Here is a 23,842-nt window from a genome sequence, read left to right as displayed (position 1 = left end):
TTGTATTGGCACCAATGATTGGGTCACCTGTTTATGGAAAAAGAAAATTTACTCCCTTCCCCTGTGAGCTCATTCTGCCAGTCTGAAAGAAGTTTTCAACTCTTTGATCTGTCTTTTTCTAAAGCCAGCTTTACACGTTGCAATTTGTTGTGCAATCACGTTTGCGATGTGACACGCCCAGATCGCATATGTGATCTAATGAGATCGCACGTAGGTCGTTCATTTGCTGTCACACGTGCGTTAGTAGTCTATGTTAAATTGATCAATTTGTGTGCGATCTTTTAGATCATGTGTTCTGTGACGTATGCATTGGGCACCCTTTTTTTTTATTTATTGACTTGCCAAGCGTGTGTAATGTGTAGGTGTCGCGGGCGGAGGAGGGGACGTTGCGCTCTCCCACTGCTCGGGTCCGGCTGCCGCTGCTGCTGCGGCCTGCTGCTGCTCGGTGGCTCGAGCGATGGGCCGGATCCCGGGGACTTGAGCGGCGCTCCTTGCCCGTGAGTGAAAGGGGATTGGTTTTTGGGATTGTTTATTGTCCGTGACGCCACCCACGGTTGTGGTGACTGTATGGACACCACCGCTGCTCTGTATGGGGATCCCGGGAGCGGTGACAGGGAGCAGCAAAGTTGTTGGTTCTCCCCTCCGTGGGTAGGGGGTGGTCGTCCCGGGGCCCAGTGATGAGTTGGGGGATGAGGGATGGCGGGGCCGGTGCAGGGCTTGGTGGGGTGCAGGGACGCGGGGGCAGCGCTGTGCCTCACGGCACTGTGGTACTCACTCAGCCTGAGACAGGGACACAGTTCTCGGTAAAACACACGGCTGGAAAGACGGTTCCCACGGACGGCTGCTGTTGCTTTTCCCCAGTAGTTGACGGTGACGGTCCCTTTTCCTGCACCTAAGTCTATGTTGGTAGCGGTGGGTTCCCACCGGTAACCCGCTCCCCGGCTTGAATATGTGCCGGAGGAGCCCCTCTTTGCCCGCAGGCGCTGGCCCTGAGAAACTGGTGCCTTCGCGGTGGCGGTGTCTCTCTCTAACGGTTGGACTGTTGCCTTCAATCGGGACTTGGTTGCTGAGAGACCCAGAGGTCCCCTTCACTGACGGATTTGGCAAATTCACGGCGACTCCTTGCCTTGCCGGGATCCGAAAGGCCCCTGCCAATGGTGCTGGCTTCTCTTCGTATACCGCTCCGGTGCCGCCGGGCCACCACCCGTCCACGGTCCTTTCGGCAACCTCCAAGCAGCCTCTCCTGCAGACGGTCACCACCGTCTGCCGACCTTGCTGTCTCAGTCTGGGGCACACACCCGGACCAACTTCAGGCCTCCTTAACTGTCACTTTCTCTTCCACCTTTACTCCTCTCTCTTGCTCCTCTACCACTTCACTCTTAACTCTCACTCTCCCTAAACTGATCTGCCTGGTTTTCCCGCCTCCAGGGCTGTGAACTCCTCGGTGGGCGGAGCCAACCGCCTGGCCCACCCCCTGGTGTGGACATCAGCCCCTGGAGGAAGGCAACAAGGATTTTTGTGTAGTTTTGGTGTACCTATCCGGGGTGTAGGGTGGGGTGGTGTCATGACCTGTGACCCCTGGCTTGCCCAGGGCGTCACATAGGGATGCATTTTTACTATGTCATCTGCCATTCAGCTCTGCTACATGGCCGCTAACAGCAGACACAGACAGCCATGTAGCAGAGCTGAATGACAGATGACAGCAGACACAGAAAGAGCCGCATGATCAGAATGAACTTGGGTTAACTTCACCTGACTTCATTGTCATGCTGTGGCCCTGTCTGTGTCGCGTCCTGATTAGCGGTCACCAGTGAAGGACTCACCGGTGACCGCTAAACTCCTGAGTAACTGAATTGAGCAGCCCTCTCTCATATACTCACATATCCCCGATCTCCGGCGCGGCGCTGCACGGCATTCACACTGCTCCGGCGGCTTTTACTATTTTGAAAAAGCCGGCCGCTCATTAAACAATCTCGTATTCCCTGCTTTCCCCACCCACTGGCGCCTATGATTGGTTGCAGTCAGACACGCCCCCACGCTGAGTGACAGGTGTCTCACTGCACCCAATCACAGCAGCCGGTGGGCGTGTCTATACTGTGCAGTGAAATAAATAATTAAATAATTAAAAAAAAAAAACGGCGTGTGGTCCCCCCCAATTTTAAAACCAGCCAGATAAAGCCATACGGCTGAAGGCTGGTATTCTCAGGATGGGGAGCTCCACATTATGGGGAGCCCCCCAGCCTAACAATATCAGTCAGCAGCCCAGAATTGCCGCATACATTAGATGCGACAGTTCTGGGACTGTACCCGGCTCTTCCCGATTTGCCCTGGTGCGTTGGCAAATTGGGGTAATAAGGAGTTATTGGCAGCCCATAGCTGCCACTAAATCCTAGATTAATCATGTCAGGCGTCTCCCCGAGATACCTTCCATGATTAATCTGTAAGTGACAGTAAATAAACACACACACCCGAAAAAATCCTTTATTAGAAATAAAAAACACAAACATATACCCTCGTTTACCACTTTAATAAGCCCGGAAAAGCCCTCCATGTCCAGCGTAATCCAGGATGATCCAGCGTCGCTTCCAGCTCTGCTGCATGGAGGTGACTGGAGCTGCAGAAGACACAGCCGCTCCTGTCAGCTCCACGCAGCAACTGAAAACAGCCGCGCGATCAGCTGAGCTGTCACTGAGGTTACCCGCGGCCACCGCTGTATCCAGTGACAGCGGGTAACCTCAGTGACAGCTTAGCTGATCGCGCTATTCCCTTCATTAGCTGCGTGGAGCTGACAGGAGTGGCTGTGTATTCTGCAGCTCCGGTCACCTTCATGCAGCAGAGCTGGAAGCGACGCTGGACCATCCTGGATTACGCCGGACATAGAGGGCTTTTTCGGGCTTATTAAATTGGTGAACAAGGCAATTTGCTAGTGTTTTTTTTTCTAATAAAGGATTGTTCGGGTGTGTGTGTTTGTTTATTGTAATTTACAGATTAATCATGGAAGGTATCTCGGGGAGACACCTGACATGATTAATCTAGGAGTTATTGGCAGCTATGGGCTGCCAAAAACTCCTTATTACCCCGATTGCCAACGCACCAGGGAAAATCGGGAAGAGCCGGGTACAGTCCCAGAACTGTCGCATCTAATGTATGCGGCAATTCTGGGCGGCTGCTGGCTGATATTGTTAGGCTGGGGGCTCCCCATAACGTGGAGCTACCCATCCTGAGAATACCAGTGATTGGGTGCAGTGAGACACCTGTCACTCAGCGTGGGGGCGTGTCTCACTGCAACCAATCATAGACGCCGGTGGGCGGGAAAAGCAGGGAATATGAGATTGTTAAATGAGCGGCCTGCTTTTTCAAAATAGTAAAAGCCGCCGGAGCAGTGTGAATGCCGTGCAGCGCCGTGCCGGTGATCGGGGATCGGTGAGTATGAGAGAGGGGGTAAGAGGGATAGACTGTGAGAGAGGGACAGAGAGAGAGGGACAGAGATAGTGACCGACTGACAGAGATTAGTGAATGACAGACATTGTGAGGCGCTTCAGAAAGCAGCTTTGCAGCTGCGCTCTGAAGCGGACCTTTTTTAAGCTGCGGTGCAGAGCGCACACCTGCGCACATAGCCTCAGACATCAAAATCGTATGAGGGATGTCACACGTTTCAATTGACTAGGTTCGTACAACAAAACGTCCAATGTATGAGGAATAAACGACATGTATGCGATCACTCTATTTGCGTTCAATCTTGATCGCACGTAGGTGTCACACGCAAATACGTCACGAACGATGCCGGATGTGCGTCACTTACAACTTGACCCCAACGACGGACTGTGAGATATATTGAAGCGTGTAAAGCGGGCTTTAGGGTGATTTATGATCTCAAAGCACATCAAAGCTCAATGTACAGGGTAACAAAACCTGTAAAAATGCCTAAAGGCTGCTTTACACCAGACAATCTATCGTGCGATAGATCGTCGGGGTCACGGTTTTTGTGACGCATATCCGATGCCGGCCTGTGTGACACCTCCTAGCGACGCAGTATCGCTCACGAATCGTGAGTCGTGTACTGCTCGCTAGGTTCCATAATATCGTTTAATTTAGTTGTTCATCGTTTCCGGGGTAGCACACGTCGCTCCGTGTGACACCCCGGGAACGATGAACAGCAGCTCACCTGCGTCACGCGGCCGCCGCCGGCTATGTGAAGGAAGGAGGTGGGCGGGATGTTTACATCCTGCTCATCTCCGCCCCTCCGCTTCTATTGGCCGGCGGCCGTGTGACGTCGCTGTGACGCTGAACGTCCCTCCCACTCCAGGAAGTGGATGTTCACCTCCCACAGCGAGGTCGCACGAGAGGTAAGTATGTGTGACTGGGGTTACTCACTTTGTGCGACACGGTCAGCGATTTGCCCGTGATACAAAAAGGACGGGGGCGGGTACGATCGATTGTGAAATTGCACAATCGGTCGTACCGTGTAAAGCAGCCTTAATTGCAAAAATGATTTTGAGCCCCAAATTCTATGCATTTACCTAAGAAAAAATGGCCCCATTGGTGGACAACCCCTTTAAATGTAGAAGAGTTTCTGTGCTTTTAATACTAATCTGCAGTTTTTTTTAATTTTTTTTTTTTTTGTTTTATTACTGTAAAGTCCGGCATGTAAGAAGTAAATAAACCACTTTATGTCTTTAACAATATAACAGCATTGGAAAAATCCTAGAATAATTACCAAATTTTCATCACTTAAGGTCCATCTGTGCTGGCGAAGCATTTTTTCAAGCTATTTTGCATTCATATTGAGCTAAGTACAATTAACTCTTTCTCAGCCACAGGGCTTTACAGCGTCTATTACAATTTAGAATTCAAGCACGGAGCAGTGTTCTGTATCCATGCAGAAAGATTTGTTGTCTCTTGTTGTGATTAAAACCCTGGTAAGACGCTGTGCCAGCAGCACAGATCTCGGCCTCGCTCGCCGACTATTCTCCAATTAATTTAGTTCAATCAACTTATGGCAGCTTTAATTTACCAAGCAATAAAACGACAGCTTTACATCAAAGAGCTAAAACAGATGAAAGCGGAGATAGTTTGGGTATTGGAAAGTAAATGCAAGAGGGTATTGTTATTGTCAGCTGGTTAACTGTTTCCGCCAGTTCTAAGCACAATGCATTTACAACATGGAAGTACCACCATTTACCAGCAGTAGTAGCAGCAGTGGTATTAGAGTATTAGTAACAGCCATTGCCTAGGCAGCCACCAAAAAGGACCAGGTATATTATTATATGATTGTATTTCTATCTGGGAGATGAAAAGCATAATTGCCGTATATGCTTAAATCTCCGATTGTCACGGGTGGACTAAGTTAGCAAGGAAGACCTGAGCTGGCCCTGAGACTGGGATTCCTTCGCTGTCCCTCCACCCAGAGATATACTTAAAGGTAGTGAGGTCTGGGCCTACAGCGTGTCCCTATCTCCTATTCAGTTCCTAAACTAACCTCCCTGCATCCCCTCCCACCACGGGGTGTGCAGGTCACACTGTAATAACCCCCTCCCCAAAAGACACAGACAGGGGAAAGAACTTAAATTCACTCACCCAGCAAGCCTCCACAAAGGGAACACAAATATAAGCACAGGAGGAAATAATATATGAGGAAGGAAGGAAGGTACACCAATGGACACTTCCACTCAACACAAGCAACAGATCACAGGTCACCAAAAGAGGATCGCTAAGGACACCGGATTTTCGCAAGAGCAGATACTATCTTCCATCATCTCCTTGCAAAGTCCACAGCCTTAAATTGGGAGGGATCAGCTGTGGATGGTAATCAAACACCAGACTCTAGGAAGAGTCACACACTGCTCCAAAAGGGATTAACTCCTGAATGGCTGGAGCAGTGGAAACAACTCAGCTAAGAGTCGGCAGACCTGAGCCTCTAAAGCCAGCTTTACACCTTACAATTAGGTATGCGATCTCGTATGCGATGTGACACGCCCAGGTCGCATATGCGATTGAATGAGATTGCATGTAGGTCGTTCATTTGCTGTCACACGTGCGTTAGTAGTCTATGTTAAATTGATCAATTTTGTGTGCAATCCTTTTGATCATGTGTTCTGTGACGTATGCATTGGGCACCTTTTTTTTTTTTATTTTATTTATTGACTTGCCAAGCGTGTGTAATGTGTAGGGATGCGTTTTTACTATGTCATCTGCCGTTCAGCTCTGCTACATGGCCGCTGACAGCAGACACAGACAGCCATGTAGCAGAGCTGAATGGCAGATGACAGCAGACACAGAAAGAGCCGCACTGTCAGAATGAACTCGGGTGAACTTCACCCGACTTCATGGTTATGCTGCGGCTCTGTCTGTGTCGCGTCCTGATTAGCGATCACCTGTGAAGGACCCACTGGTGACCGCTAATCTCCTGAGTAAGTGAATTGAGCAGCCCTCTCTCATACTCACCGATCCCCGATCCCCGGCGCTGCACGGCATTCACACTGCTCCGGCGGCTTTTACTGTTTTGAAAAAGCCGGCCGCCCATTAAACAATCTCGTATTCCCTGCTTACCCCGCCCACCGGCGCCTATGATTGGTTACAGTGAGACACGCCCCCCACGCTGAGTGACAGGTGTCACACTGCACCCAATCACAGCAGCCGGTGGGCGTGTCTATACTGTGTAGTGAAAAAAATAATTAAATAATTTAAAAAAACGGCGTGCGGTTCCCCCTAATTTTAAAACCAGCCAGATAAAGCCATACGGCTGAAGGCTGGTATTCTCAGGATGGGGAGCTCCACGTTATGGGGAGCCCCCCAGCCTAACAATATCAGTCAGCAGCCGCCCAGAATTGCCGCATGCATTAGATGCGACAGTTCTGGGACTGTACCCGGCTCTTCCCGATTTGCCCTGGTGCGTTGGCAAATCGGGGTAATAAGGAGTTATTGGCAGCCCATAGCTGCCACTAAATCCTAGATTAATCATGTCAGGCGTCTATGAGACACCCTCCATGATTAATCTGTAAGTTACAGTAAATAAACACACACACCCGAACAATCCTTTATTAGAAAAAAAACACAAACATATACCCTGGTTAACCACTTTAATCAGCCCAGAAAAGCCCTCCATGTCCGGCGGAAGCCAGGATGCTCCAGCGTCGCTTCCAGCGCTGCTGCATGGAGGTGACCGGAGCTGCAGCAGACACAGCCGCTCCGGTCACCTCCACACAGCAACTGAAGACAGCCGCGCGATCAGCTGAGCTGTCACTGAGGTTACCCGCTGTCACTGGATACAGCGGTGGATGCAGCGGTGGCCGCGGGTAACCTCAGTGACAGCTCAGCTGATCGCGCTACTCACCGCCGCTCCGGTCAGCTCCAGTCAGCAACTGAGGTGAGTAGCGCGATCAGCTGAGCTGTCACTGAGGTTACCCGCGGCCACCGCTGGATCCAGTGACAGCGGGTAACCTCAGTGACAGCTCAGCTCATCGCGCGGCTGTCTTCATTAGCTGCGTGGAGGTGACCGGAGCGGCGGTGTCTTCTGCTGCTCCGGTCACCTCCATGCAGCAGCGCTGGAAGAGACGCTGGAGCATCCTGGATTACGCCGGACATGGAGGGCTTTTTGGGGCTGATTAAAGTGGTTAACCAGGGTATATGTTTGTGTTTTTTATTCCTAATAAATGATTTTTTTCGGGTGTGTGTGTTTATTTACTGTCACTTACAGATTAATCATGGAAGGTATCTCGGGGAGACGCCTGACATGATTAATCTACGACTTATTGGCGGCTATGGGCTGCCAATAACTCCTTATTACCCCGATTTGCCAACGCACCAGGGCAAATCGGGAAGAGCCGGGTACAGTCCCAGAACTGTCGCATCTAATGTATGCGGCAATTCTGGGCGGCTGCTGACTGATATTGTTAGGCTGGGGGGCTCCCCATAACGTGGAGCTCCCCATCCTGAGAATACCAGCCTTCAGCCGTATGGCTTTATCTGGCTGGTTTTAAAATTGGGGGGAACCGCACGCCGGTTTTTTTAATTATTTAATTATTTATTTCACTACACAGTATAGACACGCCCACCGGCTGCTGTGATTGGGTGCAGTGTGACACCTGTCACTCAGCGTGGGGGGGCGTGTCTCACTGTAACCAATCATAGGCGCCGGTGGGTGGGGTAAGCAGGGAATAAGAGATTGTTTAATGGACGGCCGGCTTTTTCAAAACAGTAAAAGCCGCCGGAGCAGTGTGAATGCCGTGCAGCGCCGGTGATCGGGGATCGGTGAGTATATGAGAGAGGGGGATAGACTGACATGGACAGAGAGTGAGGGACAGAGATAGTGACCGACTGACAGAGATTAGTGAATGACAGACATTGTGAGGTGCTTCAGAATGCAGCTTTTCAGCTGCGCTCTGAAGCAGACCTTTTTTAAGCTGCGGTGCAGAGCGCACACCTGCGCACATAGCCTCAGACATCACAATCGTATGAGGGATGTCACACGTTACAATTGACTAGTTTCGTACTACCAAACGTCCAATGTATGAGGAATAAACGACGTGTATGCGATCACCGTATTTGCGTTCAATATCGATCGCACGTAGGTTTCACACGCAAATACGTCACGAACGATGCCGGATGTGCGTCACTTACAACTTGACCCCGACGACGGATTGAAAGATCTATTGAAGTGTGTAAAGCCTGCTTTACACACTTCAATAGATCTTTCAATCCGTCGTCGGGGTCAAGTTGTAAGTGACGCACATCCGGCATCGTTCGTGAGGTATTTGCGTGTGAAACCTACGTGCGATCGATATTGAACGCAAATACACGTCGTTTATTCCTCATACATTGGACGTTTGGTAGTACGAAACTAGTCAATTGTAACGTGTGACATCCCTCATACGATTGTGATGTCTGAGGCTATGTGCGCAGGTGTGCGCTCTGCACCGCAGCTTAAAAAAGGTCTGCTTCAGAGCGCAGCTGAAAAGCTGCATTCTGAAGCACCTCACAATGTCTGTCATTCACTAATCTCTGTCAGTCGGTCACTATCTCTGTCCCTCACTCTCTGTCCATGTCAGTCTATCCCCCTCTCTCATATACTCACCGATCCCCGATCACCGGCGCTGCACGGCATTCACACTGCTCCGGCGGCTTTTACTGTTTTGAAAAAGCCGGCCGCCCATTAAACAATCTCGTATTCCCTGTTTACCCCGCCCACCGGCGCCTATGATTGGTTACAGTGAGACACGCCCCCCCACGCTGAGTGACAGGTATCACACTGCACCCAATCACAGCAGCCGGTGGGCGTGTCTATACTGTGTAGTGAAATAAATAATTAAATAATTAAAAAAAACGGCGTGCGGTTCCCCCCAATTTTAAAACCAGCCAGATAAAGCCATACGGCTGAAGGCTGGTATTCTCAGGATGGGGAGCTCCACGTTATGGGGAGCCCCCCAGCCTAACAATATCAGTCAGCAGCCACCCAGAATTGCCGCATACATTAGATGCAACAGTTCTGGGACTGTACCCGGCTCTTCCCGATTTGCCCTGGTGCGTTGGCAAATCGGGGTAATAAGGAGTTATTGGCAGCCCATAGCCGCCAATAAGTCGTAGATTAATCATGTCAGGCGTCTCCCCGAGATACCTTCCATGATTAATCTGTAAGTGACAGTAAATAAACACACACACCCGAAAAAAATCATTTATTAGAAATAAAAAACACAAACATATACCCTGGTTAACCACTTTAATCAGCCCCAAAAAGCCCTCCATGTCCGGCGTAATCCAGGATGCTCCAGCGTCGCTTCCAGCGCTGCTGCATGGAGGTGACCGGAGCAGCAGAAGACACCGCCGCTCCGGTCACCTCCACGCAGCTAATGAAGACAGACGCGCGATGAGCTGAGCTGTCACTGAGGTTACCCGCTGTCACTGGATCCAGCGGTGGCCGCGGGTAACCTCAGTGACAGCTCAGCTGATCGCGCTACTCACCTCAGTTGCTGACTGGAGCTGACCGGAGCGGCGGTGAGTAGCGCGATCAGCTGAGCTGTCACTGAGGTTACCCGCGGCCACCGCTGCATCCACCGCTGTATCCAGTGACAGCGGGTAACCTCAGTGACAGCTCAGCTGATCGCGCGGCTGTCTTCAGTTGCTGTGTGGAGGTGACCGGAGCGGCTGTGTCTGCTGCAGCTCCGGTCACCTCCATGCAGCAGCGCTGGAAGCGACGCTGGAGCATCCTGGCTTCCGCTGGACATGGAGGGCTTTTTGGGGCTGATTAAAGTGGTTAACCAGGGTATATGTTTGTGTTTTTTTTCTAATAAAGGATTGTTCGGGTGTGTGTGTTTATTTACTGTAACTTACAGATTAATCATGGAGGGTGTCTCATAGACGCCTGACATGATTAATCTAGGATTTAGTGGCAGCTATGGGCTGCCAATAACTCCTTATTACCCCGATTTGCCAACGCACCAGGGCAAATCGGGAAGAGCCGGGTACAGTCCCAGAACTGTCGCATCTAATGCATGCGGCAATTCTGGGCGGCTGCTGACTGATATTGTTAGGCTGGGGGGCTCCCCATAACGTGGAGCTCCCCATCCTGAGAATACCAGCCTTCAGCCGTATGGCTTTATCTGGCTGGTTTTAAAATTGGGGGGGACCGCACGCCGTTTTTTTTAAATTATTTAATTATTTTTTTCACTACACAGTATAGACACGCCCACCGGCTGCTGTGATTGGGTGCAGTGTGACACCTGTCACTCAGCGTGGGGGGCGTGTCTCACTGTAACCAATCATAGGCGCCGGTGGGCGGGGTAAGCAGGGAATACGAGATTGTTTAATGGGCGGCCGGCTTTTTCAAAACAGTAAAAGCCGCCGGAGCAGTGTGAATGCCGTGCAGCGCCGGGGATCGGGGATCGGTGAGTATGAGAGAGGGCTGCTCAATTCACTTACTCAGGAGATTAGCGCTCACCGGTGGGTCCTTCACAGGTGATCGCTAATCAGGACGCGACACAGACAGAGCCGCAGCATGACCATGAAGTCGGGTGAAGTTCACCCGAGTTCATTCTGACAGTGCGGCTCTTTCTGTGTCTGCTGTCATCTGCCATTCAGCTCTGCTACATGGCTGTCTGTGTCTGCTGTCAGCGGCCATGTAGCAGAGCTGAACGGCAGATGACATAGTAAAAACGCATCCCTACACATTACACACGCTTGGCAAGTCAATAAATAAAAAAAAAAAAGGTGCCCAATGCATACGTCACAGAACACATGATCTAAAGGATCGCACACAAAATTGATCAATTTAACATAGACTACTAACGCACGTGTGACAGCAAATGAACGACCTACGTGCAATCTCATTCAATCGCATATGCGACCTGGGCGTGTCACATCGCATACGAGATCGCATACCTAATTGTAAGGTGTAAAGCTGGCTTTAAGCAGGCTTAAGAGAAACCAGACTGCCTGTCAGACTCTAATGTGAACAGGGTCCGATGCCGATGCTGTGATCTGCGAATCCGGATGCTGACAGTGCATGAGACCAATATATAGAGGTTATCAGTGAGACTCGCATCATTCTTGAGAAAGGAACCCAGTCACGTGATGTGAAGAATGGAGATATGGGTATACACAGTGACTCCCTACATTAGTTTCTATGCGAGCTCTGAGAAATTGCCAACAAGTGTGGACAATAGGACAAGATTCGATACTTCTATGGGTTGGCGAATGAACCATATACAGTCCCTGACGGAAGTTCTGTCACTTATCCATGTTATGTAAATAATAGCTTATAACCTGACTTTAAATTCATCCATTGGTTTTATAAATTACTCTTTTGAAAGCTGAAACCCTCCCAAATTTGGTTTAGGTTCTGAAAATAAAGTTGCTGCAAAGCTGAAATATTGATCATTTAATTAACACAGGAAGGTCAGATTTTGGCAAGACAAAAGTTTTTTCGCCCACAGAAAGTAATGTGAAATTCAAACAAATAATTAACTTCTAATACAAAGATATGTTGCATAACATTGGTGAAGGAAGTTGGGGTGCTATTAGAGCCATATTTAATATTTTGTGTGACTTCCATGAGCTTGAAGGACTGCATCCATGCGGTTCAACAATGATTCATACAATTTATTGATGAAGTCATCAAGAATAGCAAAGAATGCAATCTTAAGGCCACGTCTCACTAAGCGACATTGCTAGCGACATCGCTGCTGAGTCACAGTTTTTGTGACGCAACAGCGATCTTGCTAGCAATGTTGCTGTGTGTGACATCCAGCAACGACCTGGCCCCTGCTGTGAGGTCGCGGGTCATTGCTGAATGTCCTGGACCATTTTTTGGTCGTTGCTCTCCCGCTGTGAAGCACACATCGCTGTCTTTGACAGCGAGAGAGCAACGATCTGAATGTGTAGGGAGCAGGGAGCCGGCTTCTGCGGACGCTGGTAACCAAGGTACACATCGCGCAACCAAGCAGTAGCTACATTTCTCTGTTCATATGTTCATGGCAGTAATGCAGGTTCCATTTTTCACATTTCATTCTCACATATAGCTATTGCATTTTTCATGTCAGTATTCACACAGCAGTTTCTGCTATTACATGTATTCCCCTTGCATAGTCACTGGTGTGCATACCTTATCTCCATATAGTGATGTTTTTTTAGGTTTTTGCACCCAGTTCAGACATAGAATGGAGTTCCAAACGTTATTCCTTATTTTTTAGTAGTTTTTCGTTTGTGAACCCACCCCACTCACACCTATTGCCAATCCACATGATACGTATATATAGCCTGGGTCTCAGCTTCCCATACACGGTAAGTTTTTAACTGCATGAGAGGACACACACTAGCTAGGGACCCCAACGTAGAGAAATACATTGGCGTAGTGTTGGGGCTCTATTGCATTGATCAATTCAGTAGCTAAATTTCTCTTTGTTCATATGTTCATGGCAGTAATGCAGATTCCATTTTTCACATTTCATTCTCACATATAGCTATTGAATTTTTCATGTCAGTATTCACACAGCAGTTTCTGCTATTACATGTATTCCCCTTGCATAGTCACTGGTGTGCATACCTTATCTCCATATAGTGATTTTTTTTAGGTTTTTGCACCCAGTTCAGACATAGAATGGAGTTCCAAACGTTATTCCTTATTTATTAGTCCGCTTTAACGGCCTCCGGACCGGATCCCCTCTCTTTCGGCACTGGCGGGCTACAACCCTGTCCCGGTCGGCCTCAGGTTCCCCGTGACCGGATCTCCGTGACTGTGGCCCTCACTGCCACCTAGTCCGGTAGTCCAGGGCTCCAACCCCAACTACCACCTTCTCCAAGAAGCTCCAACTCCCTCCTGTCAGCTCTTCATTGACTAGAGCAGCATTGAAACTTAACTCCTCTCTGCACTTCTTAAGCTCCTCTCGCTCCCTCCCATTTTCCTGGGGAGGAGGGGAGTAGGGCCTGATTGGCTGGTGTATATCTGTGTGGGGACTGTGTTGGTGCCAAGGAGGATTAACTCTTTTTGTGACTACCTGGTTTTGCCAGGGCGCCACACAAAGGCTTCATGTACTGCAATAGTTAAAATGGCACACATCACCAGTGCATGGCAGTGACATCATATGGTGACGTGTGTGCTGACATCAGCTACCGGAACCTTCCCTGGCACTTATGGAGGCAAAAATGGACACCACGTGTGAAACGAGAAGTAAGATTTTTTTGTATTACTGAATAGAGAGCCAGGATGGATGAAATAAAGACTCAGGATGGGGGATATATGGGCCCTGATTGAGGGATATATGGGGACATGGATAGGGAATATAAGGGCCTAGGATAGGGGACATATACGCCCCGGATGGAGGATATATGGGCCCAGGATGGGGGACATTTGCTCCCAAGATGGGGAATATAAGGGCTCAGGATATGGGAAATAAAGACCCCTGATGGTGGACAAGGGGGCCTAGGATGGGGGACATAAAGGCCAAGGACGGGGGATATTACAGGAAAGGGCCCGGAATTGGGTCCATTTTTAAATAGGACAGGATAAGGGACATTATTACAGGAAGGAGCCAGGATGGGGCATTGTTACAGAATGGATGACATAATTACTGAATGGGGGGCAGAATGAGGAACATAGATTATTGGTTTATGGTGGCAAGTGGGGTATTTAATTATTGTGGGGGCCAATTAGGGGATATTATTACTGCTGTAATATAATTTACTTTTGAGGAATTTGGTTTGCATTGGGTGAACAAAAAGGGAAGTCCTATTACTGTGCAGGCTGGCACTATGTTGCTTTTTATCTTCATCTGATGCAGTGTAGAAGTCTAGGAAAAAGTGGACAATGTATTCTAGAAACAATGAGTTTTAGATGACTGTGTTATTTTCTGAAGTTAATAGCATGACTGGAAAGATTAATTGGAAGGTCCTGCAGCTGTTCAACTGCAGCAGCCTCCGTGAAGGTCCCAGTGGCTCCTCTCCTGCTCTGCACCAATCAGGACCTGAAAGATGTGGTAATGTATAGTGTTTGTGTGTGTAAGTAAATGTGCCTGTTGCCGGATTGTGTGTGCCTATATGTGCATGTAGTAGAGCTTTGTTCGTCTATATGTGCATGCAATGTTCATATAGCAGAACTGTGTTTATCTATATGTGCATGTAGTATGCATGTAGTTTAGGTGTGTTTGTCTATATGTGCATATAGCAGAGCTGTGTATGTCTATATGTGTATGTAGTGTGCATGTAGCAAAGCTGTGTGCATGTCTATATATGCATGCAGCAGAGCTGTGTAGGTCTATGGGCATATAGCAGTGGCGTGTATTTCTATAGGCATGTAGCAGAGCCGTTTATGTCTATAGGCATGTAGCAGAGTCGTGTTTATCTATGGGCATGTAGCAGAGCCGTTTATGTCTATAGGCATGTAGCAGAGTCGTGTTTATCTATGGGCATGTAGCAGGGTCATGTATGTCTATAGGCATGTAGCAGAGTCGTGTTTATCTATGGGCATGTAGCAGGGCCGTGTATGTCTATAGGCATGTAGCAGAGTCGTGTTTATCTATGGGCATGTAGCAGAGCCGTTTATGTCTATAGGCATGTAGCAGAGTCGTGTTTATCTATGGGCATGTAGCAGGGTCATGTATGTCTATAGGCATGTAGCAGAGTCGTGTTTATCTATGGGCATGTAGCAGGGCCGTGTATGTCTATGTACATGACAAATAATTATTTTCACTATTTTTTTTCATTTATTTTACACTTATCACTTGCTCATTAAAATTGTTTGCAATTTTTACTTTGTGCATGCAACTCCTTTTTCTCTGTTATTTTCTATTTCTATGGAGTATGTGCTTATCCATTTGGGTTTTTATGCTTTAAGCCCATGTGGTTTAAATTAATCCTTATCATGCTTTTAAAGAATTTTGTGTTCATATCTATGTGCATGGTACTATCAGAAGAACTAGAGTCACTACACCAAATTGTATCTTTTGCAATCAATTTTATTACAACTTAGTGCTAGAGAACACAGAGTTATTTTTTATATATGGACATATTCACAAATAATGTTTCAACGGTAAAATACATGGATTCAGGGAAAACAGGGGCCCTTTCACAGGTGGCACAGCTGATGTGGCGACTTTATATGTACTTCCAAATCCACACTGGAATGGCATATAGTACCATAATAAATGTGCATATGTCTTATACTCTTTATATGGTATCTATATGTCACTTCCTATTACACTGATACTATAAAAAACAGAGAATATGTTATTTAAAGTGCATGTAGTACATAGATAATTACATAATATCAATTGTATATAAAACATACTGTGTAAGTAAAGGACAGATTAGCGATCATTAGCAAAGCAATGTCTCCATACACATCTAAGTAGATGTTCCTATTAGTGATCGCTGATCGTGCTCACAATATGAAAACCAGTGCAGATTAAAGGGTGCTTTACACGCTGCGACATCGCTAACGATATATCGTCAGGGTCACGGTGTTTGTGACACACATCCGGCATCGTTAGTGACATCGCAGCGTGTGACAGCTAGGCGCGACGATCAACGATCACAAAAACGTCAAAAATCATTGATCGTTGACACGTCGCTCCTTTTCATAATATCGTTGGTGGTGCATGCCGCTGGTTGTTTGTCGTTCCTGCGGCACCACACATCGCTATGTGTGACACCGCAGGAATGACGAACATCTCCTTACCTCCATCCACTGGCAATGAGGAAGGAAGGAGGTGAGCGGCATGTTCCGGCCGCTCATCTCCTCCCCTCCTCTTCTATTGGGTGGCCGTTTTGTGACGTCGTTGTGACGCCGAACGCACCTCCCCCTTGAAGAAGGGATTGTTCAGCAGCAACATTGACGTCGCTGAACAGGTATGTGCGTGTGACGCTGCCGAAGCGATATTATTCGCTACGGCAGTGATCACCACATATCGCACGAACGACGGGGGCGGGTGCTATCGCTCGCGACATCGCAAGCAATCACTAGCGATGTTGCAGCGTGTAAAGCACCCTTAAAGGTCCAAGGTTACAATGTCTTCCATTACCCATGTGGGAGACAAAAAGCTGTGTCTGCGTGAAAAGGGCTCCTGCCCCTACAGCTGTTTCACAGATGTAAAGATCCGCTTCGTCAGGGGACGTCTGTGAAACAGCTGTAGGGGCAGGAGCCCTTTTCACGCAGACACAGCTTTTTGTCTCCCACATGGGTAATGGCAGACATTGTAACCTTGGACCTTTATTCTGCACTAGTTTCATCTTGTGAGCATGATCAGCGATCACTAATAGGAACATCTACTTAGATGTGTATGGAGACATTGCTTTGCTAACGATCGCTAATCTGTCCTTTACTTACACAGTATGTTTTATATACAATTGATATTATGTAATTATCTATCTATGTACTACATGCACTTTAAATAACGAATTCTGTGTTTTTATATAGCATCAGTGTAATAGGAAGTGGCATATAGACACCATATAAACATTATTAGACATATGCACTTTTATTATGGTACTATATGCCATTCCAATATGGATTTGGAAGTACATATAAAGTCGCCACATCAGCTGTGCCACCTGTGAAATGGCCACTGTGTTTTCCGTGTATCCATGTATTTTACCATTGAAACATTATTTGTGAATATGTTCATATATAAAAAATAACTCTTTGTTCTCTAGCATTGTTATAGTAAAATTGATTGCACTTTTGCAAAAGATAAAATTTAGTGAAATGACTCTAGTTCTTCTGATAATATCATGCATGTTTGAGTCTAACCCGTTATATATTTAAAATGTGGGTTTGGAAATTTCTGACATTAACATATCTATGTTCATGTAGCAGAGCCATGTATGTCTAGAGGCATGTAGCAGGGACGTGTATGTCTATGGACATGTAGCAGAGCAGTGTTTGTTTATGGACAAGTAGCAGAGCAGTGTATGTCTATGGACCTGTAGCAAAGCCGTGTATGTCTATGGGCATGTTGCAGAGCTGTGTGTGTAATTACATGTACACTGCAAAAAGACACTAACAATAGATTTAGCCTGTGTCCTCTATATTATAATATATAAAACCACCAGCAGCCTGTATCATCTATAATAAATACATACACAAGCATATGGCTGATGATTTAATCTGGAGCTCATCATTTTGACAACCCAAAAGAAGGTGCATGCAGCTTTTTTCAGGCTGTCAAAATGACAACTGCTCTGGATACCGGTGCCAAACAGCAGATAATCTGTGATTGGTAAGGACATTTTACAGAAGTGGAGCTTTTACAAGAGTGGCAGTGGGACTGTAGAAGGTTTGAGGGGTGAAGACAGAGCTTGAGTAGAGCCTGAGCATTGACTCAAGTTCATAAAACAGTACAAAAAGTGGATAGTAGAAGATTGGAAATGGGTGACTTGGAGCAATGAGAAGTAAGTCTATAAACTAGGCTCTGATGGATGCAAATAGATCTGGTAGAAACAAGGGGAAAAGGGGCTAATGGATTGAGAAATTTAAGGAATTCTCAAGTTCAGCAGAGGAAGCCTGATGATATGGTATTGTTTCACAGCCAAATACATTGGATAATTGACCAGGATCAATGGTGGCCTCAATGCTGAGCTATATATGAGTATCCTACAAGACAAATTATTTCATACAATTGAGTACTATGGATATGAAAAGGACGACATAGTATTTCATCAGGACAATACGCCGAGATTGGCAAAGAAATAGTTCAATGACAATGAAAGTGTCAATGTGGGCCGCCACAATCCCCTGACCTCAACCCAAATCAAATAGTTATGGGTTGAGTTGCAGAAGAAGCTGTATACATGTTGTGAGGCTGCGCTTACTGAATTTGCTAGTGCATACTCGCTTGGCTGCTAGATTAAGGCACACAGGAATGGTTTTCTATTTAAAATAGTCCAGTTGGTTTATTCACACACATAAACCAGCACTGCCGAAACATAACAAAGGCCTTCTTGTGTGGCGCCCTGGACAAGCCAGGGGCCACAGAGCACAACACCCACACACCCCACACTCCCAGCATTTACATCAAAGCCAGAACACAAAACCCTTGTTGCCTTCCTCCAGGGGCTGATGTCCACACCAGGGGGTGGGCCAGGCGATTGGTCCCGCCCACCGAGGAGTTCACAGTCCTGGAGGCGGGAAAAACAGTCAGTCTAGTTGGAGAGGTGAAAGTGAGAGCAAGTGAAGTAGCAGTCGAGCAGTCTGAAGTGAGTCCGGGTGTGTGGCCCGGACAGATCAGCAAGGTTGGCAGATGGTGGTGACCGTCTGCAGGAGTGGCCGATTGGAGTCTACCGTAAGGACCGTGGACGGGCGGTGGCCCGGCGGTACCGGACCGGTACACAGAGAGAAGCAAGCACCATCTGGCAGGGGCTTTTCGGACCCCGGCAAGGCTAGGAGTCGCCGTGAATTTGCCAAATCCGTTAGTGAAGGGGACCTCCTGGGTTTCCAAACAGTCAAGTCCCGACAGAAGGCAACCGTCCAACCGAGTGCGAGAGACACCGCCACCGCCAAGGCAACCGTTTCTCAGGGCCAGCGCCTGCGGGCAAAAGGGGCTCCTCCGGCCCATATCCAAGCCGGGGAGCGGGTTACCGGTGGGAACCCATTGGAACCGTACAGACATCTTAGGTGCAGGGAAAGGCAGTCACCACCAACCTGCCGGGAGCAACAACACCGCAGCCGTCAGTGGAACCCGTCCATCCAGCCGTGTGTTTTACCGAGACTGTGTCTTCATCATTGGGCTGAGTGAGTACCACCGTGCCGTGCGGAACAGCGCTGCCCCTGCGACCCTGCACCTCGCCAGGCCCCGTAGCCCACCTGCCATCAATCCCTACCCCATCACTGGGCCCCGGGACAACCAACCCCCTACCCACGGAGGGGAGAAATAACAACCAAGTCGACGGATGACCCACGCCTCCATGTCCCACAGGGACCGGCCACTGCGGCTGGGGGGCCCGGTCCGGTCTCGGCTCTTGTATCGCCCCTGCCATTACCTACGGGGCGTCCCAGTGTTGGTCGACCTGATCTGCTGCACCGTGCTACAACAGTGGAGCCTGATGTGCCAAGGGCCGGGGACCCGGAGAATGCGGCACCCGGCGCCGAGCCCACTGCTGAGGTTGAGGGGGCAAGTGAGCGTTCCCGCTATGAAGGCGACCCAGTGGTTTTCTACCGCGCACCGGTGGGAATGGATACCGGGCACCCCTGTCACAGCAGGCATGTCAGTGCATGTTTGATATGCTGGTGGCGGAGGATGGGTCCGCCTCAGCCGAAGAATTAGAATGATGGCAGCGGAGCACCATTGTCGTTGTCCCCGTTGGGACCACCAGTGTGTTAAAAAGTACCGTTTGAAAAAGAATGATAAGTGAATGATTAACTGAAGATTCATCTGATTTGCAACTTGATTTAAACCGGTCGTTGCCTGCAACTGGTCCCCGTTGGGACCCCCTTTACAAGTTTTACATAAGGAACTCCTTATGAACAGGCCCGAGAACTAGCAGGGCAACCACAAACTAGTGGCATGTAAATAATTATGTTGTTTTGGCTTTACCGTGACTGCCTCCGGAGAGGCAGATTGGAGGAAGGGCCCGCAGTGGAGCAGGCTGGGTCCCAGCCACCACCGGAACCGGTGGCGATCCTCTGGAGGGGTTCAGGGGTTCCCCATGGACGTGGGTCCCCTGAAAAGGACAGAACCCGCTCGGTCAATCTTTGCAGGACTGGGGTCAAGGGGTGCTGCCCATTTGCTTAGGGGCAGCATCAGGGCCAGGTTGCTTGGGTGGGAGAGAGCAGAAGCTGTACCGTTACGCAACGTTTAAATAAGAGTACCTCGATGTGGGAAGATGTTATTATAATTGTATATGTTTTACCGTTTTTTTTTTATATTTTTCAGTTGGTGAAAATAAAACCGGTGATGGACGGGCAGCCCGCGGACGGTCTGCATTTAAGCCAGGGGCCACAGAGCACAACACCCACACACCCCACACTCCCAGCAGGTACATCAAAGCCAGAACACAAAACCCTTGTTGCCTTCCTCCAGGGGCTGATGTCCACACCAGGGGGTGGGCCAGGCAGTTGGTCCCGCCCAACGAGGAGTTCACAGTCCTGGAGGCGGGAAAAACAGTCAGTCTAGTTGGAGAGGTGAAAGTGAGAGCAAGTGAAGTAGCAGTCGAGCAGTCTGAAGTGAGTCTGGGTGTGAGGCCCGGACAGATGAGCAAGGTTGGCAGACGGTGGTGACCGTCTGCAGGAGTGGCCGATTGGAGTCTACCGTAAGGACCGTGGACGGGCGGTGGCCCGGCGGTACCGGACTGGTACACAAGGAGAAGCAAGCACCATCTGGCAGGGGCTTTTCGGACCCCGGCAAGGCTAGGAGTCGCCGTGAATTTGCCAAATCCGTTAGTGAAGGGGACCTCCTGGGTTTCCAAACAGTCAAGTCCCGACAGAAGGCAACCGTCCAACCGAGTGCGAGACCGCCACCGCCAAGGCAACCGTTTCTCAGGGCCAGCACCTGCGGGCAAAAGGGGCTCCTCCGGCCCATATCCAAGCCGGGGAGCGGGTTACCGGTGGGAACCCATTGGAACCGTACAGACATCTTAGGTGCAGGGAAAGGCAGTCACCACCAACCTGCCGGGAGCAACAACACCGCAGCCGTCGGTGGGACCCGTCCATCCAGCCGTGTGTTTTACCGAGACTGTGTCTTCATCATTGGGCTGAGTGAGTAACACCGTGCCATGCGGCACAGCGCTGCCCCTGCGACCCTGCACCTCGCCAGGCCCCGTAGCCCGCCTGCCATCAATCCCTACCCCATCACCGGGACAACCAACCCCCTACCCACGGAGGGGAGAAATAACAACCAAGCTGCTCCCTGTCACCGCTCCCGGGATCCCCGTCCAGAGCAGCGGTGGTGTCACCAAAATCACCACAACCGTGGGTGGCGTCACGGACAATAAATCCCCACAATCAAATCCCCTTTTCACTCACGGGCGAGGAGCGTCGCTTGAGTCCCCGGGATCCGGCCCACCGCTCGAGCCACCACCGAGCAGCAGCAGCGGCCGCAGCAGCAGCGGCAGCGGGCCCGAGCAGTGGGAGAGCGCAGCGTCCCCTCCTCCGCCCGCGACACTTGCGCCTTCAAAGTAACACAAACATGAGTCTTACTTCAGCTTTACAGAAAACGTATATGACATCCAGTCTGTTTCGATTGTCTATAAAATTAAGGTAGTCTCACTCTCACAGCTGTGGTGGATGGTGAGATATGGAGCTTGATAGTTTTTGATTACTGTTTTACATCTACACTTACCTACTGTCACGCTGTATAAAGGGCTAGTAAGACGTAGTACAGTGTATTCCCCACTAGTTGGCAGCAGAGTAGTGAATGAGAGTGAAAGTAACACTGTAACAGAAAGACAGCTGAAGTATAGCAGAGTAACCTCAGCAGGCAGTTAACAGGCGAAACACCAGGGGGCAATAGAGTAGTCAAACAGTCAGGGTCTAGCCAGGAAAGTCAAGTCACTGCAAAGGGAGGATCAAAATCAAGTTAGAAAACAGAACCGAGTTGGAAGTCAGGAGATCAGCAATGCAGAGGGAAACACCAACAACAGACAGGAGCGGAAAGTCAGGGACTGGGAAAGACAGACGAACGAATGGGGGAGGGTACAGGTCACAGTAACAAGGAGTCAGATCAAACAGGAAATCTCACCAGAACCAGTCACAGGCTTCAGATCAAAACTATAACCAGCACAGGAATGCAAGTGCAGAGACCAGATATAGTATCTGTTGAAACCAGAAGGAGGCTGATGGGAGTTAACCCCTGACATGACCAGGCCGGGTCTGGGAAACTCAGGAGCAGACAACACCAGTCCTGGATCATGAAACCTACACTATATACTATATACAGAGCTCCTATGTATATTCTCCCCAGTGATCACTGTATTACCTGCACACTATATATTATATACAAAGTTCCTGTGTATAATCTCACTGGTGATCACTGCATTACTTCTATACTATACACTATATACAGGTCTTCTGCGTATAATGTCACCGGTTATAACTGTATTGCTTGTACACTTACACTATTCACTATTAGTGATGAGCGAACCCATGGAAGTTCGAAATCGGGTTCGGCAGACGAACTTGACCCGCAACTTGACCTCGGACAACGAACCCCATACAAGTGAATGGGGACAAGAAGTTCTGATCTGTAAAATGGCCATAGTAAGGGCTAGGTGGCTAGAAATGAAAGTTAAATGATAGAAGAGCAGGATAGTTATACACCCCAGGTTTCCCAGAAGATCACAATGCAGTCAGGCTCTTTTCCAGGCCCACTTATTAGGGTTCATCAATATTTACTACTTCCCACACCCACCCTCTGTGCCAGTGTTTGTGATTGCTTGTAGACTACTATACACGCCCTCTACCCCGTGTCTGCATCTGTGATTGGTTGCAGTCAGTTTGCTGTATGGTAGTGTAAAAAGAAGTAAATAATTTAAAAAAATGACATGGGTTCCAGCGCGGATAAATCAGCTACGGGTATCATTCCCAAGAGGACTCATGGCTTTACTAGCTCAAAAGGGTGCTTCTACTCAATTCCGAGCAAAGGGTCTGACTACTTATGACCATGTGATATTTCAGTTTTTCTTGTTTAATAAATTTGCAAAAATGTCTACATTTCTGTTTTTTTCTGTCAAGATGGGGTGCAGAGTGTACATTAATGAGAAAAAAAATTAACTTTTTTGAATTTACCAAATGGCTGCAATAAAACAAAGCCATTTGGGGAACCTCTGCCATTCTTCCTTGCAGATTCTCTGCAGTTTCGTCAGGTTGAATGGTGAACGTTGGTGGACAGCCATTTTCAGGTCTCTCCATAAATGCTCAATTGGGTTTAGGTCAGGGCTCTGGCTGGGTCAGTCAAGAATGTGTTCTGAAGTCACTCCTTTGTTATTTTAGCTGTGTGCTTAGGGTCATTGTCTTGTTGGAAGATGAACCTTTGACCAAGTCTGAGGTCCACAGCACACTGGAAGAGGTTTTATTCTAGGATATCTCTGTACTTGACCGCATTCATCTTTCCTTCAATTGCAACTAGTCGTTCTGTCCCTGCAGCTGAAAAACACCCCCATAGCATGATGCTGCCACCACCATGTTTCACTGTTGGGAGATTGTATTGTGCAGGTGATGAGCAGTGTCTAGTTTTCTCCACACATACCACTTAGAATTATCACCAAAAAGTTCTATCTTCGTATCATCAGACCAGAGAACCTTATTTCTCATAGCCTGGGAGTCCTTCATGTGTTTTTTTTAAACTCTATGCGGGCTTTCATATGTCTTGCACTGAGGAGAGACTTCCATCGAACCACTCTGCCATAAAGGCCCGACTGGTAG

The sequence above is a fragment of the Anomaloglossus baeobatrachus genome, chromosome 4 (genome assembly GCF_048569485.1).
Source record: "Anomaloglossus baeobatrachus isolate aAnoBae1 chromosome 4, aAnoBae1.hap1, whole genome shotgun sequence".
NCBI lineage: Eukaryota > Metazoa > Chordata > Amphibia > Anura > Aromobatidae > Anomaloglossus > Anomaloglossus baeobatrachus.
The sequence above is the reverse complement of the archived record's forward strand: the minus strand, read 5'-3'. Positions refer to the sequence as shown.